The sequence below is a fragment of the Alexandromys fortis genome, unplaced genomic scaffold, assembly GCF_014885135.2.
Source record: "Alexandromys fortis isolate MF-2015 unplaced genomic scaffold, M_Fortis_MF-2015_v1.1 scaffold_53, whole genome shotgun sequence".
NCBI classification, from domain to species: Eukaryota; Metazoa; Chordata; class Mammalia; order Rodentia; family Cricetidae; genus Alexandromys; species Alexandromys fortis.
In genome coordinates, this window is record NW_026067939.1 from 6,199,140 (window position 1) to 6,216,442 (window position 17,303).

General features: G+C 44.4%; 1 protein-coding gene across 2 annotated transcripts in view; it reads left to right on the forward strand.

Annotated features, from left to right (window-relative positions):
• Positions 1 to 17,303, forward strand: part of Ppm1l (protein phosphatase, Mg2+/Mn2+ dependent 1L) — a 206,743-nt gene that overhangs the window by 16,583 nt on the left and 172,857 nt on the right. The window contains exon 1 of one of the 2 annotated variants that reach the window (XM_050147430.1): positions 16,394 to 16,532. The exons of the other annotated variant lie outside the window; for it this stretch is intronic. The gene's annotated coding sequence lies outside the window, so the exon portion shown is untranslated. Of the gene's footprint in view, positions 1 to 16,393; positions 16,533 to 17,303 lie in introns of those variants that run through there. 2 annotated transcript variants of the gene reach the window in all.

Here is a 17,303-nt window from a genome sequence, read left to right on the forward strand (position 1 = left end):
ATAGAGGAGAGGAGAGCGCGTACATACTGTGTGATCTGGTGGGGGGGTATATGTGGTACATATACACGTGTGTGTGTGTGTGTGTGTGTGTGTGTGTGTGTGTGTGTGTGTGTGTACAAGCCAAGGCTGGAATGTTGAGCATCCTTCTGGCTGACTCCTTGCCTTTATTCCCTTTAGACAACTCTCACTGACCCTCCAGCTAGGCTCTCACCCAGCAGGACCCAGTGATCTTCCTGTCTTTGTCACTTGGCTTCTTGTGTGGCCCCTGAAGAGGTTTCCCTTCTTGCACACTCAGCAGTCATAACCACTGGGCTGTCTCCCTAACTTTGTAAGACTTCAGGCCAAAGGACTTCTAGATTTATGCCTGTGACTTTCCGAAATAGCGGAGCTATAATGGATACGAGCGGGCACGTGGGAAGAAGTCAGCAGCAGCGAGCACGCCACGCAGTGTAGAATGAGGTCAGGTTAACATATGCTGTTTCCCAGTCCAGCAAATCTATAGTATAGCCTAAAGTATAAGCATAATTGGAAGCTCACCTTTCAAAAAATCCACAAAAAGTTTGACCTAATAATTATTGAGTTTCTTAAAAATTTGTAATTCCCCCCCCCCCTTCTCATATGCTTTCCAAAGGGCAAACTCACCACCTGACTGGTTTATCTTAGCAGGACCTTGTTATGTTCTCTGTCCTTGTGTCGAGTTGGGGTCAGCTGGTTAGTTTACAGTAGTGATGTGTGCTCGCCTCTTAGGAGCCTTATCTCAAGACTGAACGCGGAGGGTGAAGGAAAGGTGTGCCTATCAACAGGCTGGGCATGGAAAGACAGAACAGTGATTGTTCCGGAAAGTGGCCCTGAAGGGTCGGTCCCCTGTGACCAGTCTGTCTGGTTCTGTGATTGTTCTCTTGGTCACTGGAAACTTTTCTCAGACTTTGGCAAACTGCTAAGTTGTTTCTCGTATCTGAAGACTTAGATTTGGGGCATGTGTTCTTTTTTACCCAGTTCATTTATTCTTTATTTCATCCCACAAGGCTTTAGAAAGTGTGTGTTTACTCTAGACGTAGAGTTTATGTAAAGCCTGTGACTAAACTATCGTGTTTAATGGTCTAATTATCCACAGTTTTAGAGGAAAAGAAACATTTAGAAAATTTGCTTCTGAGAACACCTTTGAAGGTTCTGCAAAATTTTAAGATTTGCATGAGAAATAATAGTTTTAAATATTTGTAAAACAATATTTGTATGTATATAAGTGTATATATTTATGTGTGTGGAAGTGTGTCTGTATATGTGAGTGGGTGTGTGCGTGTGCCATGGCATTTGCGGGCGCCATGCATGCGTGTGGAGGTCAGATGACCGCTTTGGACGTGGGTTCTTGCCTTCCACCGTGTTTGAGATGGGCTGTCTTTTTCACTGCTGCGTACCTCAGCTTAGTCGGCCTGTGAGATTCTAGATATTCCCACCTCCACTTCCTGTCTCGGTTCAGGAGCACTGGTCTTCGAGTCTTACACTGTCTCACCCTGTCGTGTGTGGGTTCTGGCCATCAAATGCAGGCTCTTGCACTTGTGTGGCAAGCCTTTGACCCGTGGAACTGTCTTCCCAGCCTAAGAAACATCATTTTTAAAGAAAAGTTCGTGATTTCCTAAACCTTGCAAGTCTGAGAGTAATGTGAAAGATGTATCACTTTATGTAATATACATCACTCAAGCTAAAAATTTCAGACAATGTGAAAATATGGTCAATAAAGGAATTAAACTCTTGGCCAGGCAGTGGTGGTGCACACCTTTAATCCCAGCACTCAGGAGGTAGAGGCAGAAGGATCTCTGTAAATTCAAGGCCAGCCTGGTCTACAAGAGCTAGTTCCAGGACAGTCAGGGATGTCACACAGAGAAACCTGTCCTGGAAAACAAAACAAAGCATAAAATTAAATTCTTGAGGCTGGAGAGATGGTGGAGTGGTTAAGAGCACTGGCTGCTGTTCCAGAGGACCTGGGTTAGCTCCCAGCACCCTCGTGAAAGCTCATAGTTGGCTGTAACTCTAGTTCCAAGGGATCTAATGCCCTCTTCTGGCCTCCCCAAAGTGGGGCATAGATGTACATGCAGACAAAACACCCATATACATAACATAAAAATATATAAAAAACTGAATTCTCTCCAAACTCCTTAAGGGGACCATCATTATCAATTTCCATTTGTTTCTAGGATGACATTTGAAGTGTGTGCAAACATGTCTGTTTGATTCAAGTTCTCCTTTTAAGTAAATAGCTGCGTGGAAGCTTCTGTGCCTTGTGTTTCTCACTCAGTATGTTCTGGAGATCTGCTGAGTTCCTTTTACTGGCTGTTCAGCATTTGTCTTAGGATTTCTCCTGCTGTGAAGAGACACCATGACCACAGCAACTCTCAGAAAGGAAAAATATCTGATTGGGTAGCTTACAGTTCAGAGGCTCAGTCCATTATCATCATGGTGGGACATGGTGGCACGCAGGCAGACATGCTGCTGGAGAAGTAGCAGAGTGTCCTACATCTTGACCCGCAGGTAACAGGAAGTGGTCTGAAACATGGGGCATGGCTTGAGCATATGAGACCTCAAAGCCCACCTTCACAGTGACACACTTCCTCCAAGAAGGCCACACCTCCTAATAGTGCCACTCCCTTTGGGGGACACTTTCTTTCAAACTACCACAGTAATTTATTACACAGATGAACTGCTATTTAACTACTCATTGCTGATGGACATTGGCATTTCCCCAGGGTGTTTGCTTTCGCAGATAGTGCTATATGTGCAGTACTCTTTATGTATGTGTTAGTATATTTTGCTGTTTGTTAATCCTGTTTTGGCTTCAACGTTGCTTTTTTTCTTTCTTTGTAGCTAAAAAAGATCAAGCCATCAAATATTATTTTGAGATGTTATATCTTATTTAGAAAGCAGTTTCATATTTAGAGATAATAGTGACCTGTTACTTTTCTAGTATTTTAATGTAGTCATTACTTTTAACCTTTGAGCCATCAGCAGTATGAATGTGAAACAGTTTAGTGTGATTCCCTGCTTTCCCAGAATAGCTCCTTTTCCCAGCTCTGACGGACGGCAACGCTGGTCGGTGCGCGTGGTTTTTCTCTCACTGCATTTCATGCACCCCGCATAAGCTGTCTTATTTTAAATCCCCACAGTCCCAGGTATTTACAGACCAGTGGAATTGCCCATGCCGATATTGTGGTGGTATCCACCCAGGCAGCTTCCTGGCTAAGAGACTTTGTGAGGTCGGGCTTCGATGTCTGTTTAATTATTCCAGCTGTTATCACTGTATTTTGATGACGTTTGTACTCGTGAGTGATGTGCTGTCTCTGTGTTTGATGTAACTTTTGTTTGTGTGAATGTAGACGATCTGTTTTAGCATTCTGAGTTTTACTGATCCCATTCAGCACCGTAGAAATCAAACATGCTTCTTTAATGGTCGCCTCTAAACATCTTAGCTGGGTGAAGATATAGACACTTCTTCGCAAATATGTTTTATGTAAGTATGTGCCGAGAGGAAGTAAGTTGGGAAGGGAAATTGGCCAGTTTGAAAAGTAGCGAGTGTGGGGATCTAAGCCCTTTGGGAGTCTCAGTTACACTAGTGTCTCTCAACCTTCCCAATGCTTCAGCTATTTAGTGCAGTTCCTCGTGTTGTGGTGACCCCCAGCCATAACATTATTTCGTTGCTATTTCATACTGTAATTTACTACTGTTATGAATCACAATGCAAATATCTGATATGCAGCCCCGAAAGGGGTCGCATGCCAAAGGTTGAGAAACACTGGAGTAGAAGGTTGCGTTTGGGAACACAGTTTCTGGAAAGCATGGAGACAGGAGAGAGCCTGCAATGCGGTGGATGTCTTCTGAGGATAAGAGGTATCACTGCAGGGCAGACTTTCTGAGGGTTTTGTTACTCGTGAATTTTCCCTTCAGTTGGTTCTGCACTTTGGAATGGCAGAGTCAGGATGCAGGGAGGGCACAGAGGAATGGCGGATGCTATTCTTGGGAGACCAGCTGTATCTGGCTCCCTCAAGGGTCAGCATTCTGATTTCTATATATAACAACTTGCATATTTTCTCGTCCGCGTTGGAGAGGAAATTGTGTAGGACGATGGTACTCAGGTTGAAGCCACTCCGTTGAGTTATTTTTAGGCGCTCTTTGTAGGATGTGCAGGGAGGGCTCTAGGTGGTTTCTTTGAAGTCCTGTTTCATTTTCATTAGAACCGAATGCTTCAGCCAGTACAGAGGCTTAAAGGCCTTGAACTTGTACACATTCCGACAGTGTCACTGGCAGTAGAAAACACCAACAGAGCAGCCTGCGGTGTCCCCACAGGGCCTCAGAGGCCACAGAACAGAGTTCCTCAGCTCAGAGGGAAGCAGGGTCAGTGAGTTTATTGACACCTGAAGAGCTGAGTACAGTGTGAAGAACAAGCTGTGTGACCGGTTTCCCGGCTTGTAAACGACCTAATCTACAACAGCGTTTTGATATTAGGGAGGGAATGTGAGGACTTTACTTACTTTTCTCATTCAAAGAACTTTTCCTTGAAGAGAACCCCTTTTTGGGCACATTGTGCAGGAAGGCAAGAGGGTGCTGGAAGAGATAGAAACACTGGCAAAAGGGACTCTTAAGTAGAGGACATAGTTCAGCCATTTTTACATCTCTTTTGTGATGTTTCTTAGACATGACAGTACAGTCATTCTGTAGGTGACCTTGATGGCTATGTGTGAATTCTTGAACATCAGCCTCTGAGAGGTGGTGACCTGGAGGAGAAGATTGAGGGCTGCCCTACTTGCACGTCTTCCTGACTTGACATCTTACACCAAGAGCTTTTTATCCATTATACTGTTGCAAGGAGGCTGCTTGGTCGCCCAGAACCAAAATAATCACACAAAAACTATAGTAACTAAAACACTGCTTGGCCCATTAGCTCTAGCTTCTTATTGGCTAATTTTTATTTTTATTTAACCCATTTCTAGTCATATATATATAGTGGCTAACCGGGTAAAATTCCCAGCATCTGTTTCTGGCGAATCCATGGCATCTCTCTGACTCTGCTTTCTTTCTCCCAGCATGCAATTTAGTCCCTCCCTTCCCGCCTACCTAAGTTCTGCCCTATCAAAAGGTCAAGGCAGTTTCTTTATTCATTTATGGTAATCACAGCACAGAGAGGGGACTCCCACATCATTATACCCAGCACAACTGTCTTTCTGGACTTCCTGATCTTTTGATTCAGTCTACAGTCACAGCCATGGTCACAGCTTCAGCCTTGTGCTAGACTTCAGTTGTCCTGAGGTCATGGAGGCAGCCATAAAATGAATGAATGGGACCTGCAGGTGTAGCTCGGTGCTGGAGCGCTTGCCTACGTGTGCAGTGTTCTGTTTGATCCCAAACCAAAGCAGCATACAGACAATGCAACCCAAAGTAAAACAAAATAAAGCCCGACTACTAAAGATGAAGATGTGACAGCCGGGGATGGAAGTCAGTGGTACGGTGCTTGCCTGGCACGCGCGAGAAAGGCTCTGGGTTTAGCCCATAGTATCACCCAAACAGCAGTGTCAGCAACAGAATAAAGCAAACCCGCCACCCAAGTGCGTGTGTGCGTGCGTGTGTGCGTGTGTGTGTGTGTGTGTGTGTGTGTGTGTGTGTGTGTGTAACAAGCAATTGAATTTATTTATCAAAGGAGCAGATAAAGGATACTTTTAGCATCAGAAGGATGTGAAGCCATGTAAGTTTTGATGCTGAGCTATTTACAAGGTCTCTCTCAATCCCATCTGTAAATAATAAACAGACACAATAAGTAACTTGTAGAGTTTTGTGAAGATTTAAATGAGATTTTGGATTAAAATAACCTGGGACATAATTAGGACTTACCAGACTTCTTACTGATGGTTCAATCCCCTAGCATGCCAGTTTCTTTTCTTATTTTTTCCCTTAATAGCTCACATTTTAGTATTATTGTACAATTATAAGTTTTATCCATCCATGCATCTGCCCGTCCATCCATCCATCCATCCATCCATCCATCCATCCATCCATCATCCATCCGTTCATTCATTCCAGACCCATTCATTAAGAACTACTTTATGTCAGGCACTACTCTAGGAGCTGAAATTAGAATAGCACCCAGGCATGGCTTGCTTTTGGGGTTTTGTTTGCTTATTTCTTTGAAAACAAGGTCATATCATGTAACTCAGGCCAGTTTGAAACTAGCTATCCTCCTGCCTCCGCCTTCTGAGTCCTGGGATTTATAGGTGTTCACTCATCATATCCAGACCATGAAATTTGAGTCTAGTACGGAAGAAAGAAAGATATTTAAAAAAAAAATAAGAAAATGTCAAGTGGTGATTAGCAATGTGATTCAAAGTATAAATAGGAGAGGTAGGACATTAAATATGCTTATTTAGGTTGTAGAGACAAGAAGAAGGCTTCTTGGATAAAGTGACATTTTACTGAGACTGGAATTATGAGGGCTTAACTATATTAAGATCTGGAGGAAGAACATTCCTGGCATAGGGGCCAGCTAGTGGAGAGGTGGCGATACGTTCGTTTTATTCTAGAAGGAGAGGGATGGAGCTGTCAACAAGTGCCTGATCTTGGGGGATGTTATGGTCAGCTTCTGGAGTTCTGTGTTACGTTGTTGAGCTTGGAACTTCCCGTGCTGAGATGTGTGGATCTGTGTTATTTATTCCATGACTGTGAGCTTCTGTGTAATAGTCCAGCGTAAGCGTGCACTGGACAACATTCATTATCCTGCCCTTTGGCAGAAACAAAGGAAAAGCATTCTCTTCTCCAGTACAGCGAGGTAAATGGCTTCAGGACCAAGGTGTAGGTGGCCGACTACGCATAACTAATTTTTGTGTTAGCTAATGAGAGGTGATTAAAGTAATATGCTTATGTAATTAACTTTTAATTATTTTCTTAGTGCCACTTAGTTTATGATAATTCTTCAAATATAGTAGCACAGCAGGATAAGCAAAGACTAACAGGTTTTAGCTAAATATTCATTTTAATGCAGCTTAGAGTGAAAAGTGTATTTTGGAAAAAGTAAGTTTTGAACTTTACTTATTTATTTTGTGTGTACGGGATGTTTTGCTTACATGTATGCCTGTGAGCCATGTGTGTACCTGGCGCCTTCAGAGACCAGAAGATGGTATCGAGCCCTTGGGATTAAAGTTACAGATGATGTGAGCTGCCTTGTGGGTGATGGGAATCAAACTCTGGTCCTTTGGAAAAACAGCCGTGGTGCATTTGACCTCTGAGCTGTCTTTCCAGCCCTCACTTCTTTTATTCTTTTTCTTTTTGTTTTGTTTTGTTTCGTTTTGTTCTGTTTTTCAGGACAGGGTTTCTCTGTAGTTTGGAGCCTGCCTGGGAACTAGCTCTTTTAGACCAGGCTGGCCTTGAACTCACAGAGATCCACCTGCCTCTGTTCCTGAGTGCTGGGACTAAAGGTGTGCACCACCACCTCCTGGCTGCAGCCTTCACTTCTAGCTTTAGAGTTGTTGGATTTGAAGGGAACTTAGAAACACGGTAGAGTTCTGATAGTAGAGTATACCCAGCTTTTCCGATTAATATCTTAGGTGTTTATCGATACATTTGTCAAAACTACTGAACCACTGTATGTACAGTATTTTAATAAACAGAAGTCCATAATTGCAGTGCGGTTTTGAGGTTGGGTACCTGATGTTAATGCACCACAGGTTTCATAGGTTGGCGGCACAGTTTCCCGAGAGTCTCTTCTCATTTCAGATGCCAGCTGCTAATTCTTAGAGCTTCTGGGTCACCCCTGTTTCTGATAGGGGTTTACACTAACCATTCGGTTCAGTAATTCACTTGAATAACTCACAGAAACCAGGACCAGCCAATTAGGAGATGTACAGACTGAGTCTGGGAGAATCTCACAGGTATAGCTTCTGAGTCCTAAGGGTGTATCGACCCTCCTAACCCATGCCTCCGACTCTAGGAAGGTTCATTGTAGAATGTACCTCAGTTTGGAATTCTTTGATGCTTTTTTTCAAGAGTGTATCAAGGGTACTTCAAACTGCTCGTGGTAACCATGGGAACCTGAGTGCGCTAGTCCTCCGCAGCTTTCTCCCCTGTAAAGTCGCCCCCGTGCCCCTCCCCTTCCACCCTATTAGTGTTTTTAACTATCACATTTATTTGCTTACTTTATGTATCTATGTGTGTGTTTGTGGGTGAACAAAGAGGTGCGTGGCCTGCCTGTGTAGGTCAGAGGACAACTTTTGGGAGTTGGTGCTCTCTTTCCACCTGTGTGGGTCTGGGGAATCAAACCCAGATCTCGAGCCTCGGTGGCTAGTGCCTTAATTTGCTGAACCATCTTGCTGGCCCCGTACCGTGTTATTCTGATGGAAGTCACTAGGCACAGAGCACTGGGGAGGTATGGTCCACCTTCTGGACGGTGTAGTAACAGAAATGGTGTTCTTTCTTTCTGCGTTGCTTTAGGAGTGCTCTGGGTTGAATCTGAGGGGTTCTGATGTTCATGCCTTCTGCCTTCACCTACATCCCTGGGCTGGATGAAGGCGTTTGCGGTACAGGCGAACAGAATGATTTGAAGAATCTGTTAGGAAAATACAATCAAGTGCTAGAAAATTTCAAGTATGAGAAGAATGGAACCACAGAGAATGGAGCCTTTCTTCAGACGAGTGAACTCTGAGGGACCGTGAAGTCAGAGGCAGGCAGCGCTTACTATTAGAGGGAGGGACTTTGGTGGAGGGCTGTGTTGCTCAGGTTGCTGTATGAGGGAGCATGGAAGGTCATGACTTGTGGTGCTCCTGCTGAATTACAAGCAGAGGCCTTTCCTTCGTGTGCTTTGGGAAAGGAAGTGTGGCCAGAAGTCCTCCGTGTGTGAAATGGCATTTATCCAGCTCAGAAAAATCCTATAATGTGTTCATTTGTGTGAAATATAATTCTTCCATGGATTGACATCTAAAAGATAAACTTTAGAAATTAGTATTTTGGTTTTTCCCTAAAGAATATTCAGCTTTTGATATATGTATGAATGTACATATGTATGCATGCATGCATGTATGTATGAATATTCAGGTTTTATGTATGGTCTGGGTTATCAAATTACTTGTGGAATAAAATATAATAACTGTATTAAAGTTTACAGTTGATAAGTGGGAGAAAGTGTTTAATTGGGTGGGGGGCGGGTACAGAACGCTCAGGCCCTGTGCCTGTGAGGGGAGCATTTTCCCCGTTGTTCTAGAGTCAACCCTGGGGACAGCTCAATCTGAGTTATCATTACCCTGTTATTGACAGCCGTCCCATCTCCAGTGGCTCTCCTCATGATAGCCATATGCCAATTCTTTGACCCCTTCCAGGCTGATATTCACTGGACAGCAGCTGGCCTAAGGGGAAAGGAGGCTTAAATCCATCCAGGGCTCCAACCAGGGAGCGAGATAACTTGAGATCTCGAAAGCCACGTAACCCCTCGTTATGAAGCCTGACGTTCTTGGTGGGGTGGTTGACCCAAGCAGCATCCCCCGACCCCAGGAGTCTCTTGGCTGTGTGAAAACCTAGAGTGCAACCATCTGATTCAAGGCAGTGGGGACACTTGGGCAGTTAGCCCGGATTGGCCCTGCTGGCTTCATCTGTCGGAAGGAAATGAAAGCTTGCTTGCTCAGCACTGGCAGGTGAATTCACTGACTTGCAAGTTAAACAGTCTTCTATGGAGGCAGAGGTGTTACTTAAGGACTTGAAAATCAGATAAAAATGGCAAAGTACCACCTACAGGACAGTTTGGGCAATGCATGTTCTTATCTTTTTTTTTTTTTAAATCTCAAAAAAATATTTCTCATTTGCAGGTTTTTTTTTTTCTAGTGGCTCACCCAGTTTATTTATTTTCAGAGATATAGTACCCCTTTCTTAGTAACTCTAGGCTAAGATTTCCCAGCCTTAACACTATTGACATTTGGGGCTTGAGTTTTTCTCCCTCCCTCCCTCCCTCCCTCCCTCCCTCCCTCCCTTCCTTCTCTCTTATCTTTTGTGGTGTTGGGGACAGAACCTAGGGCCCGTGGGTACCAGGCAATGTGTCTCCCGTGTGTCTAGTTCTAGCTCTTTATTGTGCAGTTATCCTGAGTACTGTAGGATTTTGGGCACAACCCTGCCCTCAACCGCTAGATTTCAGTAGTGACCTTCACCTGCTCTGCATTGTAGCAAGCAGATTTTTTCCAGACATGGCAGGCAGAACTACTGGTTTTGTTAGCGCAGCCTGGAGGACCCCATTTTGACCGTAACTTGGCATCAGCTTACATCACCACCGATGTTATTTTTTTGTTTTGTTTTGTTTTTCTGGCTATAAAACAGGGTAGTTACTTATGCCCCTTTATCATATTTCTCGATCTCGTGGAATAACACATTAATGAATGGCTATGTAGCCAATCTATCTTAGTATGGCATTATTCAATTTACAAGTTAAGCTGAGGCTAAATAGCTCAGCACTGCCTAATTTTGTTCTTGCTACTCTTCTTAGTTTTAGGGAATTTTGAACTTTTGCTCACTTATCGCTCCACCCAACCTCACAGTACTCCCCTCACTGGAGTTTTGATCTGCAGTCTTGGGTCTCAGAAGTTTTGCAAAGTGTTGTGATGTGGGAGGGGATGTATGCTGTGAATGTGTTTTATTGTCATTGGTTAATAAGGAAGCTGCTTTCGGCCAATGGCTAACAGAGTAAAGCCATATATATATATATAGAGAGAGAGAGAGAGTAGGCGGAGTCAGGGAGAAGCCATGTAACTGCTGCCAGCGACAGACACCTCAGCTGGAGCCCACCAAAACTTTGCCAGTTGGCCACAACCTCGTGGTGATGCCCAGATTAATGGAGATGGGTTTGTTTAGGATACAAGAGCTAGCTAGCAATATGCTTAAGTTATTGGCTAAACAGTATTGCAAAAAATGTAGTTTCTGTGTGATTATTTCGGGAGTCTGGGCGGCCAGGAAACGACCAAGCAGCCTCCTCCAGCAGTGGTGCTACAGGTCTGTGTTATTAGAGAAAGATCTAAGTCCCTAAACCTGAACTTTTCTTGGAGAAAGGAAGTAACTTTCTGCCAGCCAGCTCCCGGGACTGCTCTTAACCTGTCCCATCAACTGTAAGCTGGGAGGATGGGAGAACCCTGGCTTGGGAACTCCAAATTGTGCAGCCGTGTACTTCCTTTCCCTGAACATTTTCTCTATGTTGTAGGCAAAGGTGTACTACCGGTATCTCTTTGCTTTTCTACGTGAGGCTAAAGGGGACCCGCAAACACCGCTTGCCTCCGTTGCCTTCTTTTGAGTGCCTGTGTGGGAATAGTCTTTCTTTCGTAGCTGACATTTTTGGAGAAGCAGCCTTGAACTTTAGAGTTGGAAGGCTCTGCATTTAAATTTGGTGTTGCCCTTTTACTGGCTGGGGGCCTCGTCTGTAAGAGAGGTGGTATATATGATGCCTCCCCATTTTTAGGATGGAGTGTGATTAAATTAGATATTGTCCTCTCTTGGGTACTTAGGTACATAATAGGAACCTAGTGCAAGGCAGTTCCATTCTTTTACTCGCTGCTTTTCTTACCATTCACCCACTAAGCCAGTCAGTTACAAATACCTCCGACAGTCTAGCACTCACACTTGAGGGCCTCTCCCGGCTCTCCTGGGCTCCCTCTGCCTGCTCCCTTTTGTAACAACGTCTCAGCATCTTCACGCTCTGGGGCCCTTGCGTGTGCTGATCTGTTGGCTGGCTCAGGCAGATGTCCCCATGACTTGTTCCTTTAGGTACCACTTGTGTATCACCGTTAAGATAGGCTGCCTGGCCACTGAATACACAGTAGGATCTGCCCTTTACTTGATGGTATTTCTCTTTCTCCTGCCTCAGTGACGTTGCTTATCTCATGTCACACAGCTTGTTGGCTGTTTATCTCTGTTCACACGCACGTGGGCCTGACAAGGACGAGGACTCTTCCGTGGCTGTATAGCACGTGGCCTGCACGTGGTACTCCGTAAACACTGCTCGGATACGTGAGCGGATGAATGTTAATCACTAGTCACAACACATTTTCCTTGAGTTTTTCAAGAAAAAGATGCATGTCTGGATTTTAATAGTCATTATTTAAATAGTCTCAGATGATATTGGTCTGTAGGTGACCACTTGGGTCTTCAGTGTTTTCTATGAAAATACAATTTCTTCCGAGGCTTTTTTTTTTCCTTTAAGCAATTTTAATTTTAGAGAACTTTTAATTGCATCGTTAACATTCCTGCCTGTAGGTCACTGTTGTGTGTGGATTGGGAAAACAGACCTGTGCTCTATTTATATCAGCTCTCTGTGACCTTCAGCGGGCTGTCAGAGTCCTTGATACCCTTCTCAGTGGAGAAACTGAAAGTGCACGGGAAAGGGACTGGAGAGATGGCGCAGCAGTTAAGAGCGCTTGCAACTCTTGCGATGGACCTGTGCTGGTTTCCCAGCCCCCACATGGTAGTTCACAACCACCCAGAACCCCAGTTCCAGGGGATCTGATGCCCTTTTCTGACCTCTGCAGGCATCAGGCATACATGTAGGCAAACACACACATAAAATAGTAAACAAGTTTAAAATGATTTAAAAACCAAATCAAAACAAAACCCCAAAAAGGTGGCTCCTTAGGAACAACACTTGAAATATATCTGGCCTATGCACACACACACACACACACACACACGCACATACAGATACAAACACACATGCACGAATGCACATACATGCAGACATGAGTTTGAGGGAAACTCGGGTCATGCGGTGAGACCTTGTCAACCCTAAAAACAAACAGAATTACAATTATTTGCCAGGCAAGTGTAGAGAAGATCTAATGAAAACTGAAAGGTTTGTATTTAGATGGCCAGATACATACATGCACTCTGTAGCGACTGTGTTCTTGCTGGAGAACAGTCTGAGTGATTTTACCGCTATTATTTTTATTTAGCTAATTAACTGTGACTAACAACTGACGTATGGAGAACAGTTTTCCATGTTGGGCTTTTAGCTTTCATATTCAAATAAACTTTCCCTCCTCCACCTTTAGGCATCTTAAAAACATTCCTAGGTAGTATGTGTTAGGGTTCAAGCATATGCTGGCCCCTGTCACCTGGCAGGATGCACTCAGGACCTGTGGCTGCTGTGTCACTGTAGGCAGGCAGGTGCAAGGGTCCCTTTAAGAGACAAGCTCCGCCCACGAGAGAGAGAGAGAGAGAGAGAGAGAGAGAGAGAGAGAGAGAATGCCATACACAGACAGGGTAATTACATGTTTTATCTTTTTGAGAAAACTTGAAGAAAAAAAATCAAGCCGTAACCTCTTTATTAAATAAACGGTGTGTCTGTCCTTTGGTCACTTTTTTGATGTGAGAATCAGTTGTAGCCAGGTATCCCTGATGGATGCCCTATGACTGCCCATTTTGATGTTTTTAATAAATAGATGGGATTTTTTTTACTTTGAATTTTATTTTTTCCTTAATCAAATCTATGAACTTACATATTCCCAATTTTGTATGTAGATAGCTGTGTTTGTAAAATACACCTTTCTCAAGTTTAAGACAAGTGTATTTTTAGAGGCTTTTTTTTTTTTTTGAGATATTTGGAGTGTCTTTTACAAGTGCTCTGTTTACCTCTCCAGCTTTATTTCCCTTGTGACTTTAAAGACACACTCACTTCCAAGTGTGAAAGAATTTGACATTACAGTTGGCCCCAGCAGTATTTGGTTCTAGGCCATGCTGCGAAAGGAACCTGTCTTTCCCCTCATGTTTGACAAACTGACCGTGGGAAGGAGACCAGAGTTAGCATCCAGCTCAGGAAACAAAGTCCTCTTTGGGCCCTGGGTGACTTTCTTGTGACCCTCGGTTCTCTCCTCAGCCCCTTGCTGTCGGACTGCCCTGTAGGACTGTTGGCTCTGTTCCCGCTAAGATGATTGCTCTTGCCCCGCGTGGCAGAGTCATCCAGGCCTCTGGTTACCACCCTCTGTATTCCACCAGCGTGTGTAATTCAGAGCCCACTGCAATTGACATCACCCTGGAGCCTAGGAAGTGTGATTGTTACCTGCATCTGGATATTTGTGATTTTTAAAATTCTTTCTTCCTGTAGTTGTAAGACGGTCCTGTATTAAGTCTGGCAACTCGAGGAGTAGAGGGTCAATTTCAGAACTCCCTGGCATGGCCAGGTGATAAGCTTGGCACTGTTGGGCCTGTCTGATGCTGTGCAACACTGCAGTGAAATACACTTGAAAATCTATTAATGTCTACACTGGACCTTTCCTTGCCTTTAAAGCCCTTCAGCAATTTTCTAGGAAAGGCGTAGCCCGTGCCTGCAGCTTCCAGGCAGAATCTGGCCTGCGGACCCATTTATTAGTCCTGGTCAGATTTTAAAACCTGCAGTTTCACCCAGCAGCTAGATTTTGAGTATCCTTTGCAAGTCTGGAGATTGTGTCAATATTGAACTTTCCATAGGCTGGAGCTAGGAAAGCAACAGCTCCCCACCCCTTGCTGCCCCTCCCGTAGTTTGGGCAGCCCACCCTACCATCCGCCTTGTGTATAGCAGCTTGCTTGTCCCAATGCGTCATCACTGGTCCCCACATTCTTGCCACCCAGGATCATGTCCCCAGCCCTTTCCCCTCAGTATCCGTGGCTCACCCTCACCTCACCTGTATGAACAACATGCTGAGCTCTGAACCTTGGCCCGTTCTAATCCTTTTTTACCTTCCGTTCCCTACTTGTCCCTCCTGGCTGGCTCTTGCCTGCGCTGTGAGACTCATTTGATTGCTTATTTGGGGTGCCACCCCAGGCTCATCTCCTCCTCTTCCCTGTTCTGTTAGATGACCCTCTGCGAAGGTCCCCGTTCCTGCTTTGTCGCCTCAGATAGAGCTCTTAGCATGCTGCCCTCTCAGGCTGAGTCACATGGCCTTTCTCCCTTTAGACCGGGGACCTTTGAAGATAAGGCTTGTCTTCCTACACTTCGATTTATGCAAGTTCTCACAGTTCTTGCTACATAATAGGATTGCAATATATTATTTTAATTGACATATTTGCCAAAGGCAAATTTTCTGCTTTAGCTACACGTGAGAATCACTCGGGCCCCTGCTGGGTCCAGGTGTAGCATAAGCATACCCTTTGATCATAGGGCTTAGGAATTGGGGGTTTAAAAACCCCTAGGAATTATGCTGTGTACCCAAGGTTATGAGTTATTAAGGGTAATCGAAAAAAAAAAGGCAGTTGTCTGGGATTTATTTTGTTCGTTTCATTTTATTGATTCAGGATCTTATAGATCCCAGGCTAGCCTCAATCTATGTAGTCAGGAGGATGGCTTTGAACTCTTGATCCTTCTTCAGTTCCTCCCAAGTGCTAGGATCACGTTCATTTGCTCCGCCTGGCTAAATGACCATGACTTCATTTAGGGTTTGTCCTAGGTAGCTTTGGTTGTTTAACACACACGGGAAGAAGTAACCTCAGTTGAAGGATTGCCTCTATCAGATTGGTCTGTGGGACGTTTCCTTGCATGCTAACTGATATGGGAGGGCCTAGGCCACTTCGGGCAATGTCCTTCTTGTTCAGGGGGGCCTGGATTATATGAGGAAGGTTGTAGAAGGTGGCTAAGCAAGCCAGGGGCAGTGGAGTTTTGTAGTCTCTGCCCAGTGCCTTTCTTCAGGTTCATAGCTTGAGTTTCTGTGTTGGTTTCCCCGATGATGGACTCCAAGCTGCAAGCCAAATAAACCCTTTCCTCCAAAGTTCCTTTCGGTCAGTTTATCACATTAAGAGAGAGGCAAATAAAAGGATTAAAATATCTGGTTCTTATTTTAGTAAACGTGTACCTCTGGTGAACATTTTACTTACCCCAGGCAGCACATGGGCATTTAACCAAGTAGACATATATCCTAATGGGATCAGTTTCTTTCCCAACAGCCCAGTGTTCTGCACGCGCTATTGGTCACGGATAGCTCATCAGCAGTGTTCTGTTTCGCACATCCACAGCTTTTTATCATGTTGGTAGTTTATGGTGTGTAGCCATGTGCCATTTTCTGCTGTTCTGCATTTTGATTTAAATTTCAAGTGACTTATTTTTCCAGGCACTCTACAAATTAGCTAAGGCATTTATTGACTTTCCAACACTAATTACTTTTTTTGTATGTGCGTATCCCTCTTTGTTTTATACGGGGACTGCTAGTTAGAATCCAGATGAATAAAAATAACCATTAGCTGTGTGTGGTGCGGAGCACACTGGGGACAAGGTCGTTCTAACTTGGTGAAAGCTATTGCCAGCGACATTGTCTAATAATTAAATCATCAGTCCTAACCTCATGACTTGATTGGAGAAGGTTCAGGAGGGGGGAAAAATGAAAGAGTTGAAAATACATTTATGAACTGGGGTTGCCTTTATTTTGAGTATACGGAGGTAAAGCAGGCTCTGCGTGTGCCCCACCTCTGTGGGACGGGTCCGTGAGCTATGGTGTGCATGTGGAGGTCAGAGGACAACTTTATGGAGTTGATTCTCTCCTTCCACCTTTCAGGGTTCTGGGACTCGAACTCAGGTAGGCAGACTTGCATGACAACTACCTTCACCTCCTGAACTAGCTCATCTGATCTTTATTTTCATCTGTCTGTCTGTCTGTCTGTCTGTCTGTCCGTCCACCTATCTTTGAGGCAGGACCGGTCTCCATTACCCAGGGTAACTTCCATTTTGTTAGTGTAACCTAGAATGACCTTGAACTTCCCTGCCAGGTGCTGGCTCTCAGACTGGCTTCTCCTGCCAACCTAGCTGCATCTCTAGCCTCTTTCCCTCCCCCTTTGTGGGTGGTGACTTAATTTTGTTTCCACTGGGAATGCAACAGTAAGAATTTGCCTTAAAAATTCCGAGTTTTGGAGACTCACAACCGAAGAAAATAATTTCTTATTCATAAAGACTGTGGCGTCGTGGTATTAGCTGTGATTTCTCCCCGAGAGCTTTATGAGGAACACTGAAGGCTGGTGACTGAAAAATGCCCTGAGCTTCCTTTTTTTATCTCCATGATTGGGAAAAATTTCATCCAATTAATCTTTGTATCTGAAGCAAACGATCTTTCCACAGTGCCTGTTTGTCTCACCAATAAAAGTGCTTTAATTGACATGAAATCCGGCAGCAGTCGCCTAATGTAATGTAGATTTTCTAAGAATTGGTCTGCTCTCTCAGCTCCCTTTCCCTCTGTGCTGAGGCTGGGGGATGGGGGAGGAATCTGCTGACTCTAACCTCTCTAAGCAGAATTCTCCTTGTGGGAATAAGGGGGTTCGGGACTTCAGCCCTTAGGGATCAATCCTTTTAGTGG